Consider the following 17,752-nt stretch of genomic DNA (forward strand, 5'->3'; position numbering starts at 1 on the left):
CATTTTGGGTCCAAATTCGGCGTCACGTCATTTGAGAAAACATCGATTAAAGTTACGTCACAAAAAATGGTGGACGTTACCACGTGTTCGCGGCAATTAATGCATTTCTTGTTTTCAATAATACTCTACCTTGCCACAAGAAAAAAATGAAGTGACATTTATAAACATTTCCGTGTTTTGCAATTCCGTTTCTTTGAAAAATTTAAATGATTGATAATTTATCGCCCTTTGAATTGACACGCCATTTGTAAACATCGAAGGTCGCGGAGAAAATGAAACTACCAAAAACAATTATTTGATGATTTATTTCGATTGTATAAAGAATGACAGTTAGCGAATCTCAAGGTAAGTAAGTATTTAAGCGATATGTAGTGTTAAAAATATTATTTGAGTTCATATCGACAGTTTTGTCCGATATCTTTTCCAAAAATAGCCCGGATTTGACACTAAAGTCTGTTCCACCTATTACGTTTACCTCGTTTCTGAATTATCAGTATCGGTAAAATCGTCCAAAAAAACATATTTATATCCCATACATCAATATCTCTAGACCTTTTTTTCATTTCTTTAATAAAGTATATATTAAAGAAATAATCTTGGATTTTTCTTTTTTCCCCATAGACCGTAATGCTATATGACGTTACGTCGACTTTCCAATATGGCGGCGCCCGTAGCGCAATAAACTAGGGGTTAACTCAAAATTAAAATGCCCGAGTTAATATTTGAAAAGACTGTGTTTGTTATTGTGTTATGTTAATTCTTTGGGGAATTCGTGACAGGCCACCTCAAAATGAAAAATAAATAAATAAATAAAATAAATAAATAAGAAAATAGAAAGAAACAAACACAAAAAACAAGGTGATTTCTAAAAAAAAAAAAAAAAAAACAAATGTGCGTGCGAACGTCTCGTTATTTGAGAACACATGGGCATTATTCTTATATTAATTTTTCTGTCACTGAAACTCGAATGAAAAATATTATAAATACAGACATTTCAGAGTCTGTCACGGACGTACATGCACAATATAAAAATTCGAGCTCTAAAGCATGCATTTTCATTTTGTAGTAGTGCATTTTGTTTACAATTACATGATAGTTTCAACATAGTACTTAACGTTTCTGGTGACGCGAAAATATAACGCCAACACGTAATTTTCCATAAGCACACGGTCATTTCCGAAGGAGCATCATGGAAGGCAATGCAGTTTTCCCGCCAGAATACGAAGAAGAAACGTCTGCTTCCGGTTCTATGGAGAAATTCATTATGTTGTATACGATGGCCCGATATTTACGTATATTTAAGCTGGATTTTCATTATGTTACTATTCCCGTTTCCATCTTAACGTTGTGTTCAACATCTGCCGAACAATGTACGAAAATGTATATATCGATCTAGCACAGGTTCTACAGAAATATGGTTTCGTAAGAATCGTGTTGAGTCATTAAAACTAGTATCATTCCCTGACGCCGACAAGGCTTGTAATTTCATTGGACATGATTTATGGAAATTTGTTTTTGTTTGTTTGGCTTTGGGTTCAACGTCGTTTTTCAAAAGTATTTCAGTCTTGTAACGGCGGGCAGTTAGCCTAACCAGTGTTCCTGGATTCTGTACTAGTACCTGTTCTCCGCAAGTAACTGCCAACTTCCCCACATTAATTATCAGAGGTGGAGGACGAGTGATATCAGACACAATGTTTTTTATCAAATCGTCACGGAGAACATACGCCCCGTCCGAGGATCCCGCGATCCGTAGACCAACGCTCTTCCTACTGAGCTAAGCCGGCGGGTTAAGGAAATTTAGCCCGTTTTCAAATAATTGCACGCAGTATATGTTTTACTAAATTTGTTTTAAAAGCACTGATCCCCAGATGTTTCAGACTCCGAATATTTGTTCAGGTTTTGATTATCGGGTTTACTAATTTTTGATGGACATTTATCATGTCCGCTGTCCAACGTAATGTTAATTTATAGTTTTCTGGTTCCTGCCAACGCTTTAGGGTCACAAGAGATGAGTGTCACCCATATATAGAAAATGAAATTTTGAATTTATCTGCTTAGAGGGCGCTTTCTGCATTGTGGTTGGTCAAACTGTCCCTAGAAAATAATAACTATATGCAAATGCAAAATTTGCCGCCTTGCCAGAGGGCAGTTGATTTTTAGAATTTGTCGAGTAAGGCACGAGTTCTATATGTTTCAATTCACTACGTTTTGGGCACAGATAGCATTGTTCAGTAAGTTAATTTTTTGTTTTTACTGCCTTGTTCGGAGGAATTATTTGTTCAAATAATTTATTTTTGAAACAATTACACATTTTATTGTTAAGGTAGAAGATTTTGTATTTTTATTAAGTAATGGCTTTGTTCACATAACTAGTGCAGGATTCCCGCAATTTCTTTGTTAAAGATGTACAATGTATTATGTTTTCTTTATGTTAATACTTGTATGTTCGTATGCGGTTTTATGCGTATTCTTTTATGTATTATGGTTACTGATAGTTTGAATGTTTTGACTTTCAGATAACCGCTACGCTACGCTACACTATTGTATGTTCTACGTAAGGAATAAAAGTGATTGAAGTAGCGCGTGTATTGCATCTTTTTCTTGTTGCCCAAAATACTCGGGGTGAAGCTGCCCACTACAGTTATGAAGTAGTGCTATAGTACATATTAACGATTGCAACTCAGTTAATAAAGAGTTGACAGATCGACACCAGAAAGTATGACAACAACAAAAAATAGACATCAGAAAATTATTTCTAAATTTCTCACGAAAGTTTTAATAGTTAATGTTAGATTATGTTACAGAAACACATAAGAATTATTATTATTATTATTATTTTTTTTTTTTTGGCGATTTATTCAAATAACGGGATACTGGAGGTAAACTGCCTTAATCATAAAGCTTTATATTTATTTAAATATTCCTCCGTGATGTATTGGTCACGACCCCAGTGAAATTTTTATCGCGGCGGCGGCCCGGGTTCGATCCCCGACTCGGGCATGTTTTTATCTCTTAATTTGGCATTCTGAAACAGATTAGCAACACAACCTCGTGTTCATATATTCAAAATCTGACCAAACTTCAAACAAAAATCTGGATGTCAGTGCCTTTAAATGGCTAAACGCTAAAGTAACAACTTGTGATTTTTTGGCCACATACTGTTTAACTATGAAAGAAATAGTAAAGACAGGTAATGTTTCGGAAAAGATATGAAACATTTCGCACGTCAATTTTTTTTTACTTCAACGTAAAATAAGTTTTAAAAAGGTTTTCTTTTTACGATGTTGGCTTTGAGAAAGAAGAAATTGATGTTCGCGATTTGCATAAGCGATTTAACCGAACAGTTCGAAAGAAAAATAGACAAACAGCGTGTGCAACAGTTTAAATATTTCAAATACATGTTAGACCACGTATTAGTAAAGAAAACATTTCAAATATGATTGTGTGCGACATTAGTGACTTCCCATAATTAATTATAGACGTGAATGAATATTGATGTGGGTTTTCTTAGCGACTTAGCATTTTATTGTAAACAAATCCGAATCGGCTAATGCTTCACAAATATATTGAAATACCTGTGCCAGGTATGTCCTTAATATAGATGATGACGATATGATATTTACGTCGGCAGCGGATAATGAAATCGGTACTATTTACTAACATACGATTTTGTGTGGAATTGCGCGTGGATTCTGTACGCCTGTTTTAAGTATCTATGCGTGCATGGAAAATTCGACTAATTTTGGGAACAGTGATCTTCATGCTAAGATTTTTACTCAATTCACGCATGTTTTCCTTTCGGCCTGCCTCGATTTCATTTCTGAAACTATATCCTTGGCATAACAAAAAATATTTATACGCGTAACGTGCCAGACAGAATACACGAGTGTGAATGAAAGGCGGGAAAAGTGAGGTATCAATCAGTCTCCACGGATTTTATTGACTTCTGCACAAGTGCGATATCACGGGTGGTAAACGCGCAATCCAATTCCCACTGGGAATACGCTAAAAATGGGTTGCGCGACTTATGGTGCTGGTGTTGCGCACCGATATATACAAAATCAAGGTAGGTGGGTTTTGGTTTTTGTAAATAATGACACATTTATGAGTGCTTTCGAAAAAAGCAAAATGCTATTCGACACAAAAATGAATAAAGATCATATGTGTGAAATACCAACTTATTAAATTAAGAATAGGCCCTGTCATCACGAAAACTCTGCTGGCTTGAGCTGTCAAAAAGCATGGAATCATGAAAAATGCAAATTTTCTAACTCTTGTGCCTCTTCTGGAAATGTGACGCTTCTAATGATCAAACGCGTGTAAAACAGTCATGAATATTACATATACTTGAATGAAATGTTACTGTTGGGGGAAAGATTGGCAAAAAATAATCGGGAATGGGATTGCGCCCCGGGAATGGAGTTGCGCGTATACATTATATACATTATGATGTGTACAAGCAGCTCCATTCCCGGTGCGCAACCCCATTCCCGATTATTTTTTTGTCAATTATGTCCCCGTAAGCAGGATTTGAAGCAAATAATTTTGATATTCGTTACTTTATAACAGTTGAGTTATCATAAAAAGCATCAGATGTCCTCAGATTAGGCATATGAGGTCAGAAACTCCCATTTTTGTTGATTTCATACTTTTTTCACGCTTCGTGTCGCCTGAGTTTTTGTGATAATAGAGCCGAATCATAAATTACAAACCAGATATTTTACACATATGATGTATTTTCATATTTGTGTCGAATAGCATTTTGCTTTTTTCGAGAAAATTTATTCTTGTCTCATACTAAGCAAAATCATAACTTCACATACCTCAATTTCGTCTTTTTTTACGCGCAACACCAGCACCGGACGTTGCGCAACCCATTTCAAGCGTATTCCCGGCGGGAATTGGATTGCGCGTTTACCACCCGTGGATATACAGTACATAATCGGTGACATGATTCTATTACGTCAGGAAATGTTGACTGACATACTTTCAGCGATTAATTAAGGACGCTAAAAGCATGACCAAGACTTCAAATTCAAAGGGAACGAGACAGAAAAAAAGAAATGCTTAATGAACAGAAATTTATCAAAAAGATAATATTTCTTAGATCGGTAATGTCAAAATTGCGTTCATTAAAGTAGCAACTTATAGTTAAAAAGAAAGGAAAACATCCGTAATTAATTAATAGAGGTGATCAAACACCCACCCACCCATATTTTATACATTTTTACAATTAACCCATCACCCATAAAGACGGTTTTTGTGAGGACCACCACCCATAATTATGATTTTTGGATGGACCCCACCACCCATAATTATGATTTTCCGATGGAACCCACCACCCGTCATTAAAAGATTCGATTGCCGTCCGACACCGCCCCTCCCCCATAAATTTAATTCTGGAATCGCCATTACAAATAACTTCAAATTCCGAGTAGGCTCTATGACTGCTCTCTGGATCGTTCATACAAGTTATTTAAGTCAAATATAAATCTGGTATAATAATAATGATAGATTTGATAACAATAAATAGAGAGAATGGGTTCGCGGTCCGATTTCGCTTTAAAAGAAATCTAAATTAGCAGCCCTCGGATCAAGAGTAAGTCACGAGCTTAAAAGAAAAAGGAGATGCTTCTATATATAAACAGCAAAATTTAAAAAAGAAATGAAATAAAATAGATAGGTTGATAAAACAATAAACAATTAAGCATTGTTTAAATATATATTTCAAGAAGTAAAGTATAATGATAGCGTGACATAGTTACGTCAAGATTTCTATCTTCTATCAGCTGATTGTGTATTTAAACCTGGAGGTAATATTTCCTTGTGCGCCTCATATAAATCTGCATATGGCCACAGCAAGATTACGTCATTTGTCTAATACGTCACAAGTTTCTTTCGGAGAAAAGAATTCTCTTGCATACACAACGGTGAATATATGTTTATTGAAGTTCAAAACTGACCATTGTGAAAGAAATTGGATATGTGGCGGACTGTAAATACTTCAGTAAGGATGCTAAAATACAGGTTATCTTTGAACCATGCGTTTGGAAATGATGTTATTTTGAACAAGTCATCGTTTCAAGGGCATGGTGCGATTGATGCCTGAATTTCACCGATGTTTAAAAGAGCTTGTTTGTTTACAATTTACTCATCGAGGATTGGATAGAGCTACTGAAGACTTGGAAGAATTTTGGAGTGTATATAACTTTGTTAAAAGTGAGTCAATTTACATTTTTGTTAGATCTAAATAATGTGTTCATTGTTATAGCTTTTTTTTTTTTTTTAAATACAACATTTCATTTCACTCATGCATTCATAAACGAAATGAGTCTTGAATCGCTCCCGATAAAATTCACGTGAATTTTCCCGTAATACTCCAAATTTAGAGAGCAAACTCCAATGGCGACAAGAAATTACAATGGGAGACTGCCGTTGAAAATATAAATTTGTCATTTATTTGGATGTTTGGCAAAGCAGAAAAAAATCGTTAAATTTCTCGAGGGTGACTTTTTTTTAGTTTATCAAACCATGTTTACTTTGCCGGTAAGTGTCGTTGTTTTGTCATATGACACCAAAGTTGGGGTAAACCTTTGGAATGGAACAGACTTTAATGACAGATTCGAGGTAGATTTAGCGCAGTTCACATTTTATTTACAAGTGTCAATATATTGTAGACTATATTTTATTTACTAAATCTGCCATGAATTTAACTTTTTTAAATCGGTTTTGACTCTTATTCAGTAGAATCTGTATGCAAGACAATTACAAGAAGTATTCAGTAGAATCAGTATGCAAGACAATTACATGAAGACCTTGTGACTCTGGTGCCAGACAAAATTACAACAGTCAGTCATAATGTTTAGTTACATATTAAAGTTAAAGCCCTGATCATTTCATAAATATAGCCATGCCATGAAAGTGACTGATTACGAATAGTTGAAACACATCTGTTGTCAGCTTCAACCATTAATTTCTTACATGTATTAATGTCAAATCAGTTCATACATAAAACTTCTACAAGGCATAAATATTGTTTTTATTTGGAAAGAGACAGTTTTTTCCAAAGCTTTTCATGTTAAATTTGCATACTGTTCACTTGGCCATTATTTCTGGATTCCTCACCATTTTGTACTGTTCTTGGCAAGTGACTAAAAACCAGTAAGTAAGATAAATAAACTTTAGATACATTTTGTTTTGAAAGCCTTGCCAGAAATTCAAACCTATTACTCTTTTTATAGAAGTCTTTGTGCTAAATATGTACTGAGCTAACTGCCAAGGGCATTTTTATCTCACATTTCAGCCTTTTTCAGTATTTTTTTTCATTTTACAGATCAACCACTGAGGATTTTTTGGCTTGATGCAATGACCTTAAACAGTGAAATGATTTTCCAGGAAGGTCTTTACACAACAAGTTGGATTTTATGGGGGTTTGTAAATTTCTTCATACATTTTTACAGTTACTATACTGCTATTCTAAGAAAGATAAAGACATTAAAGTAGCATAAACATAAATTATCTATTTCATTCATAACATTTTAAGGGAAATGATTTTGATTATAGACCGGTCACCCATTCAACAAATATGTGTAATTTATTAAGAAGTGAATAAGTAATGACATACAATAATTGAATATATCATGTATGTATTTTTTCATATTTTCAAAATTATTTTTACAGTATTTGTGTTTACATTAAGTTTGATTGCATGAATTGTATGTCTAGTCTGTAGGAATCTTAGCTAGTTTATGTATTCCTGAAAAGCTACTTTTTCTGCATGAATATTGTAAGATTCTTGGATGAGTTTATACTTACCAAATCTGCTTTCAGTCAGCTTTTAACAAAAAGACTCTCTTTTAAAGCTTAAAAAGATGCTTTACAGTCTTATATTCTGTAACCTTATACTAATCTTATTAAAATGAAGTTCTAATGTTGATGAATTTTTGTTTTGCAGTGATGAAAGAACTATGAATATGTAAATGGGAATGAAACAGAAGGAATGAATATGTTCTACTGATCATCCAGCTGAAATCATGCCTGTGGAATAGTGTGCATGTCACAAATACTGATATGAGCAAATAACTCCATATTGCACAAATAATGTGATGTTTCCTGCCCTAATGACCAGAAAAAGTTCAAAATTCTAGTTCAAATTACAAATGTGTTTCAAGAAAAAGTAAAACTTAGTCAACTGTGAGAAATATTGAGTAAAAGTAGTGTTTTGATGTCGTGACAGCTGTGAAGTTGTTTGAGAAGCACTATCCTAATTGTTCTAACAATACAGAATTTAACTTATAAATTTTCCAAAACTGCATGCATGAAATACTAAAACATGTCTGTTGAATGAATCCTAGTTGTTTCAAAACTACAACATGTGACACTAAAGCACAACCTTTGGAGGAAACATTTTTACAATAAAAACTGCCTTGCCAGTGTGAGTGGAGGAAGGATTTTTCCAGAAATGGCAGAAAACTAACAATATAGCAGAAAATATTTGTTACTGGCTGAATATAATATATTTTATTTCAAGAATTAATCATGTTAATCCATGATTATAATTGTGTTTTAAGATATTTTTACATGACATGACCTTTGCAGAAATAGCTATTTTTTTTGCAAAACATTGTGAGTTGCCATGGTAACACAAATTTGACTTTAATTTAGATTTGTTTGATTATGTAAACAGCATGTGTCATGTTTATATTCTGCTAATCAGACTATGTTCTGCAAGAAAATATCTTTTATGTGTAACCATCAACAAAACATGTCGTAACACAAATCTGCCATAAAATGGCAGAGCTGTAATACAGGTAGGCATAAAATATGTAGTTCTGAAAGACAAGTTATATTACATAAAATGATGTTTGTTTTTTTATAAATGATCATAACTGACCATTTATGGTGTAAAACAAATGTATACTGAACAGATGCTAAATGAATGTTCTGATTCTTTCTGGAAAATTTTCAAAAAACTACTATTTTAAGAAAATAGTGCATTGTTGCCATGGTAACATTAATTTAACTTTTAAATTATTTTGGATATCATCATATGTAAACAACATCTTTCTTGTTTATATGTTATATATGTTAAGCTGTATTATGTTAGTGAATATATTTTCATATGTAATAATTGCATGAACAAAGCACTATGTTATTACACAAGCCTGCCTTAAAATGGCAATAATTGTAACTGAGAGAGGTGTATCTGAAAATTATGTATTTCTCAAACCATATTACATTAATTTTCACGGAATGATGTCTACCCTCTTACTTTTAAATAAGAAAACAGACAGCTTTTGATGTAAATATATGGAAAAACACTTCCAATATTCAATTTATTACAAAGAAATTGCCAAAAAAGTCAGTATTTTTTGTAAGAAAATACCACATTGTTGCCATGGTAATGTTAGTATTTTTGTAAGAAAATACCACATCGTTGCCATGGTAATGATTCACTGATCAGTATATCTAAGTCTTTTGAAATTTTAGCAAACTCACAGTTGATAATAACTGTCTAATAATTATATCTTCTTACCTGATATTCTTTCTTACTGTTTAACAGATAAGGTGTCTATAATAATAAGATTAATGTCCTAGTTTTTGGGATGTTGTCTAATTTGATATCAAATAAATTCTGTATCTTGTTCAAAAGAATGTCATTAAACAGTTGTCTGTAAACTGTTAGCACACTAGAAAAAGTTAGTTGTGTATTTAGTTCACATTCTATGTAATTTATTGCTAGATTTATCAGGAGACTGTTAAAAAAGAGGTTAAACAACAGTGTTGCTATAGAAACAATTTTTAGAACATAAATATTTTTATACTACATGAAAGAAAGAGACAAAAAGAAATACATTCCATTAATTGCATGTTGCTTTTGTTATTTTATCATATATTTTATCTTGATATTATATAAATATGGTGTCATTACTAAGATATACTGCCTCAATTTTGATACAGTTAGACAAAAACATGGTGTCCGAAAAGTGGTAATATCTCCATGACAACGACTGATTTTTGTTGTCAAATTGAAGATTTTTACTCAGAACGGGTCAGTCTGTCAGATTAGCCCAAAACCCCATTTTTGACCAAAATTGCATTTGGACCCAAAATCTCATGCTCTGTCACATATTAAGAGTTCATATTGTTGTGATTTTTCACCAGAATAATTGCATTGTGCAATCTTATCATTGTTTTACATGCATTTACATAACAGTTTTACATGTTTTGAGTATGATGTACATTCGTAATAAACCAAAAATACTGAGTGCAATACTTTTGTTTTGTTAGCTTGGTTATTCAAAGAAAAAGAATTGTTACTGTACTCACCCAGACATTGGTGTTGCATTTTAACTACAACCCCCTACTATCATTTACCCTGACATAAGTATTAGTTATGGTTAGAGTTTCTGGTAGTCATTTTTATATAGTAAGTAAGTAAGTAAGTAAGTAACGACTTTATTTATAGTGGATGACATATTTGGCAGAGCCAATTTACAATATGGTCCTCTGTATAAATATGTGCAAGTACAATAAACATGATTATAAACAATAATAAGAGAAAATTTTACAGAACATGACAGCAACTGTTATGAGATATAATCCATAACTACAATTACAAAAAAAGCAATATGAACTGAAATAAAATTATATACATGTATAAACAAACAAAAATATTCTAAGTAAAATTAATGACTTACATTAAAAGTCTGTACATGTAGAAACTTAAAGAATATATCTGATAGTAATTTTGGGTGAGAAAAGTGCCATTGAAGATAGGATTGTTTGAATTTTGCAAGAGTATCAGATGAGCGTATATGATTGGGTATGTTATTCCAGATTGTGGGTCCAGAGTAGCTCAAAGATTTACGAAAAAATTCTATTCTTGGTTTTGGTACCTTTAGTTCATTGTTTTGATTTGATCTAAGTTCACGATCACATGTTTGGTTTTGGTTGTGGTTAAATTTTGAAGTAAGATAGTCCGGCGATTGCATATTTATTGATTTATATACTAGGATAGCTTTTTTGTATTTTATTCTGTCAGGAAATGTCATCCATTTCAGTTCAAGAAATAATTCTGATGATGGAGCATTGAAATCTTTGTTGAGAATAATTCTTGCAGCACGCTTTTGGAATTTTAGAACAGTTTTTAATAGCTCATCATTACTGTTCCCCCAAATGGTACAGCAATAATCTAGGTGTGGTAGAATGTAGGCATTATAAAATAACTTTCGAGAATGTAAGCTTAGGTATTGTTTTATACGTAAGAAAAGATATAAATTGGTATTGCATTTTTTTAAGGTTTGTTCAACTTGACATTTCCAGTTTAGGTGTTCATCAACATGAATTCCTAATAATTTCTCATTTGATGAGTATGATATAGGTTGACCTTGCATTTGAATATTGTTAGAGTTTGTGTGATCTTTTATCTTGTTGTTGTTATAGGAAGCAGTGATATACATAGCTTTAGTTTTTGATATGTTTGGAAGCATCGAGTTGCCTTTGCACCATTTATCAACAATATCAATGTTGGTCTGCAGTGTATTGTGTACCTCCATTACTGTTTTACCAAACACAGACATTGTCGTATCATCTGCAAACATGTCAACAGACGATTTGTTTGTGTGCAATGGTAGGTCATTGATATATAGTATAAACAGTATCGGACCGAGAACGGAGCCTTGAGGAACACCTGCAGAAATTTGTTGGGTAGAAGAAAGCTTTCCAGATACACATACTTGTTGGGAGCGGTTCTGTAGGTATGAAGATAGCCATTTTACAGCAGATTCACTAAACTTGTACAGTTTTGATTTTTCTATCAATAGTGCATGATTCACTAGATCAAATGCTTTGGTCAGATCTAAAAATATAGTTCCAACATAGGATTTATCATTTATAGCTTGAATCCACTCATTAATTATATTTGTAAGAGCAGTTTCACATGAATGGTTTGAACGAAATCCTGATTGTCTGGAATGCAGAAGTTTATTTGTTTCTAAGAAGTTTTTTATATGATTAGAGACATGTTTTTCTATGAGTTTAGATAATATTGGGAGGACTGATATTGGTCTGTAGTTGCTTTTGTCTGTTTTAGAATTTTTTTTTTTTTTAAAGATTGGAATTACCTTTGCTGTCTTAAATGTTTCTGGAAATTTACACTTATTTATACTTAAACTTATTACCTTTGTGAGTGGTCTGCAGATTGTTTTATGACATAACTTCAAAATTCTTGAGCTTATGTCATCAAGACCTGTTGCCTTTGATTCATCTAATAACTTAAGTTCTTTTAAAATAAATTCCTCAGATACTGGCGGTATCTTAAATGAAACATTTTCTAATTTACTGTCAACAAAATGTTGAATGAGTTCCTCACTTTCAATTTTAAGGTGTTGTGGTGGATTTGAAATGGATTTAAAAACATTTGCAAAAAAGTGGTTGAAAGTTTCAGCTGTTGTGCATGGATCCAATATTGGGTTACCATTATCATCATTTATGTAATTAGTTATGCCCGTTTCGAAAAAAAAAGATGTATTGTGTGATGGCATATGAGTGCGTCAGTCTGTCCGACTGTCATCATTCATGTCCGGAGTATAACTGTATAACCATTAAAGATATTGAATTTAAACTTTGCACATAGGTAGATGGTGACGAGACGATGTGCAGAGCACTTGAACCAGCTCTGTAGGTCAAAGGTGAAGGTCACAAACTGAGCTAAAAGGTCAAAACTGTCCATCATATTTCGTGTCTGGACAATAACTAAATAACAATGCAAGGTATTGACTTAAAATTGCATGTAAGTAGGTGACGATGAGTCCATGGGATGAGCACTTGAACAAGCTCTGTAGGTCAAAGGTCAAGGTCAATGTCAAATTTGTCCATCAAATTTCGTGTCCAGAGCATAACTTAGTAAACATTCAAGGTATTGACTTCAGACTTAAGATGTAGGTGGGTGACGATGTACAGAGTGCAAGCAAGGTCAAATCTCCCCATCATATTTTGTGTCCAGGGCACAACGAGTATTGACTTGAAACTTGGAATACAGGCTGTTAGTGATAAGACTATCTGTAGACTGCGATAATCTACATTACACCCCTCTGCCACCCATTTACCCCCTCCCCCCAAAAAAATCATTTAGTTTCTTGCCCTTTTGTATGCCGTCACTGCAACATCCCCACCTACCCATACACACGCAAAATCATTTAGTCTCTTTAGTATTCTATCACCACCACACACACACTGCTTTCTTTCCCCAACCCCCACCACCACTAAAAAAAAATCTTAGAATTTTGCATTTTCTTTAATTTTGCTTTTATCCCCCTCCTCTATAACTTTTCGGGCATATATTGCCCAGCTTGCCGGAACTCTTGTTCAAAACTCGCTGGGGTCAAAAAGCTGATAGGAGTGTTCATATGCCAAACTCAAAGACCTGTAAAACATTAAAGGTTTGTCTATGTTTATCTGTTAATGTTTATGTAATTGAATAAATATAGATTTTGATTCAAGAATTGTAAAAATATTAAAGAGGCTATTGCTATTTTCACTGATTGAAATAAGGTAGCAATGTTTGTAAAAAAAAAAGTCTCTAAAGTAATACAGATTACCTCCCTTTGTCTTATAATAGTTTGATTGTGAAGCAAGTTCTACAACTTATTTATCAACTTCTCTCTCAACTACTCATACCAGATGCATCTGTTGCACTGAGAGTGTGAGAGAAGTGAAGCCACTTTCGGCTGAGCACTAAGCAAGGGAGCTTTTCATATCTTTAGTATGATGCAGGCTTTGTCATGCAAAAGTTTAAAAAGTAAAAGAAAATTTAAATGGTTTATTGTCATTTTGGGTGCAAGGCAGATAACATAAAAGTTAATTCTTTGGCTAGAATCAGTTACACATTTTTTAGCTCATCTGATTTTTTTAACAAAAATGATGCGTTATTGTCATCACTTGATCATCGTCGGCGTTGCCTGGTTAAGTTTTATGTTTAGGTCAGCTTTTCTCCTAAACTATCAAAGCTATTGCTTTCAAACTTGCAACACTTATTCAACATTATTAGCTGACTCTGTACAGCAAGAAACAGAACTCCAACCTGCTTTTTGCATGAATTATGGCCCCTTTTGGACTTAGAAAAAAATTAGATTTCTTGGTTAAGTTTTATGTTGAAGTCAACTTTTCACCAAAACTATCAAAACTATTGCTTTGAAACACTTGTTCACCATCAAAAGCTGAATTTACACAGCAAGAAACATAACTCCATCCTGCTTTTTGCAAGAATTATAGCCCCTTTTGGACTTAGAAAATCAGATTTCTTGGTTAAGTTTTGTGTTTAGGTCAGCTTTTCTCCTTAATGGTCAAAGCTTTTGCTTTAAAACTTGCAACACTTGTTCACCATCAAAAGCCAACTCTGTACCTCCAACCTACTTTTTGCAAGAATTATGGGCCCTTTTGGACTTAGAAAATATCACATTTCTTGGTTAAGTTTTGCGTTTAGGTCGACTTTTCTCCTTAACAGTCAAAGCTATTGCTTTAAAACATGGAGCAGTTATTTGCCATTAAAAGCTGACTCTGCATAGCAAGTACCATAACTCTGCATCGCTTTTTGCAAGAATTATGGCCCCTTTTGGACTTAGAAAATCACGGGTAAGACTATATTTCTATTATACAGAGACAAAAAATCAGATGAGCTTCTGCACCCGCAAGGCGATGCTCTTGTTTTAAAGGTATTATCATTTTAGCCGGATAATCTAGGGCCGTCATCATTAATTTTGGTATCGATGTAGGCCCTGGAACTAAAAAATTAAATTTCAAGTAGGCACTACATATTTTGGATCTGCATCACTCAAAGGAAATTAAAATTTATCCAAGGAACAACTTTAAGTTGTTTGTAGATAGATAGATAGATTTATTTCTGTGTACAATGTACATATTCATGGTAATATATATAACAACATACAGAATAACAATGAACAAGTATGCATGTTAAATAAAGCCATGTCATATACATTATAACACAAAGGATGACACAAAAAGAGATAGAAATCATGTCTTATTTCCACTGTGGTCCTTGTATAGTATAACATGGTATGACATGGGAAGACATATCACAGAAAAACAAAAGACTTAGGTTATCAAAATTCATAGATATAAAATTATAAAAAAACTAACATTATCACAATAGATGAATTAAAAAATAAATGTTATATATTATTATCTAATATATTATTCTATATAACTGATATTGCAAAATTATCTGGTAAAATAAGGTAACAAGTTGTTTGTAAAACACATACAGCCAAAGATGTCCAAGTCAGCTAGGTACTGTATATAATTTTGTATGCTGTTACCTTGACCTGATGACTTAAAACCCATCTGCTGATTATAAGCAGTCGTCATGAGGAACCTATCCAGCTGGCTTAAGGAAGGTCGGTGGTTCTACCCAGGTGAACGCCCATGAAGAAATCGTGTAACTACACATGGAGAGGCACCTGGGGTCTTCCTCCACAATCATAAGCTTGAAAGTTGCCGTTTGACCTATAATTGTGTTGGTGTGATGTTAAAACCAACAAGAAAAAAACAAAAATGAAAAACGCAAATCGCCCGCCCAATAGTTCTCAGGAAATTAATCACAAACCGTTTTCAATTGCAAGGTTTCATTGACCTTTGAGGTACTGATCTCAAAAACAATAGATATCATCTGATTACAAGGAATTATCATATGAAATTTGACAGCTGCAAGATCAGAAGTGCTCAAGATATTTTTCAGTTTGTAGGTCATTTTGACCATGGCCTTTTACCTACTGATGCCAGATACATTGGTGTCATTGACCACAAGACATTAATAATAAATAGGCTGGCTTATACAAGGTCAGTAGTTCTAACCATGTTGCCACTGATGGCGTCTTTCTTCACCATCAAAAGCTGGGGAGCCGCTAAGTGTCCTAATGTGTCACTATTTAAGGTCAAGTTAGAAACTTATGATTATTATGGAGAAAACTCTAGATCTCAAGGTCAGATCATATGACAGCTTTTTCTACCTGATTTTGATTAGAATGAGGGTCTTGTAAATCTACTCTAAAATTAGATCATAAGGTCAAGTCAAAGAAATTAACCTTTTATGTGCCGTCTTTTTATCAGATTTAAGAAATGTACATAAAATCTGGTCAGAATGTTTCTCATGAAATTTACAGCAACTTAAAAACTGGGTCACCTCAGTACTTAAAGTAGGCCACTAGGTCAAATCATGAAAAAAAAAGATTATATTTGGTCTAGAAATCTTTTTTTTGGTCCACATTTAATGTTTCACTATAAAAGGGAAATTTAATATGGCTTTAGAAGTATTAGGTGTTTTTAGCTTTTGTGATCATCCATCCTCAATTTACTGTGAATGCGAAAGAGACCACATTTTGCAACTGATTTTAATCAAACTTGCACATAACTTGTATTGGCATAATATCTCGGTTCCTTTGAAAACTGGCCAGATCCCACCATGGGTTCTAGAGTTATGGCCCCTTAAAGGGCCAAAATTTGCTATTTTGGCTTTTGCAGCCATATAGAGACTTCATTTATGGTTTGATTTGATACAAACTTGCAAAATATCTTTAACAATAGATTTTGGATTCCATGATTAATCCATCAGATCCAATCATAGGTTCCAGAGTTACGGCCCCTGAGTGACCCCTGAAAGAGCCAGTTTCTTAATTTTGACCTTGTGAACACAATAGAAGTGATATTTTACATTCAATTTTAACCACGCTTGCATTCAATCGAACTCACAATAATATCTTGGTTCCTCAACATCAACATCAATTTATCAATTCCAGTATTTATAAATATGCAAAATTTAACAAATTTTGGCCGAAACTGAGTAAACAGCATGTATACACGGAAACAAATTCAAATGTACCGTAAAATATGAAGCACTGCCTCTCAGTACACCAAAAACCATTATCAACATTCCGAAATATCCCTCCAAAAACTGGAACGAAGTGAGAGACAACACCAGAACTGAGTAGGTACAGCGGGTCCCTCCTCTATTAGTGATCCCAACACATTATCCTCGGCCAAGTAAGAAACAGAAGAAGCCATGTCCGAACTTTGAACGCAATCATGTATATTTACACTGTATTAGCTGACCATTCAGACCATACTCATCGACTCCGGAAACTGAGTAAGCTAACACAAGTAATTAGGTTCCACAGTCAAAAACAGTCAACAATAAGATTGGCATGCTGTTTATATAACGTAGACCGCAAGCAGGGCAATTCCTTTTACACATTCAGTAAAAACTGTTTATAAGAAGATACTCACTAAAGTATTCTTTGTTATTAAGAGACCAAATAATCCATGCTAAGATCAAATCCCTGGAACATGCACGAGGCCGAAGAGCCCGCTATGTCTTCAATAGCTATTAAAGCAAAACCCTAGGTTGGTCACCAAGATGATCGAGGTCCTTCACTGTTAGATCCCAGAAGACAGCGCAAATTGTGGGTGCTTTTCTATAATATCAAACATGGCGTACTCGACTTCCCTCATCAACAGTGAACCACAGCCGTTCAAGTATAACAGGCAAACGACTTTTCTAGAACCCTAGAACCGACACATTTCAACTCATTCCCTAGGACAGCGAGGGACTTGAACACACTCCTTCTAGAGCTGTATCTTCGGCCTCTTCACTCCTCCAGGTAAACCACGTCCTGCATCACTATTTTGACAGTGAGCATAATTTATATTTGCAATCAACATGCAACATTTTCATTGA

The 17,752-nt window shown here is 33.8% G+C and overlaps 1 long non-coding RNA gene across 1 annotated transcript; it reads left to right on the top strand.

The window, feature by feature from the left end:
* Window positions 1-9: 9 nt before the first annotated feature.
* LOC128555481 (uncharacterized) lies at window positions 10-9,869 on the top strand. The gene is made up of 3 exons (XR_008370093.1): window positions 10-345; window positions 7,334-7,430; window positions 7,955-9,869. It is a non-coding gene; the product is annotated as an uncharacterized LOC128555481 (long non-coding RNA).
* The last annotated feature ends 7,883 nt before the right edge of the window (window positions 9,870-17,752 follow it).

Source organism: Mercenaria mercenaria, chromosome 3 (assembly GCF_021730395.1).
Source record: "Mercenaria mercenaria strain notata chromosome 3, MADL_Memer_1, whole genome shotgun sequence".
Taxonomy (NCBI): domain Eukaryota; kingdom Metazoa; phylum Mollusca; class Bivalvia; order Venerida; family Veneridae; genus Mercenaria; species Mercenaria mercenaria.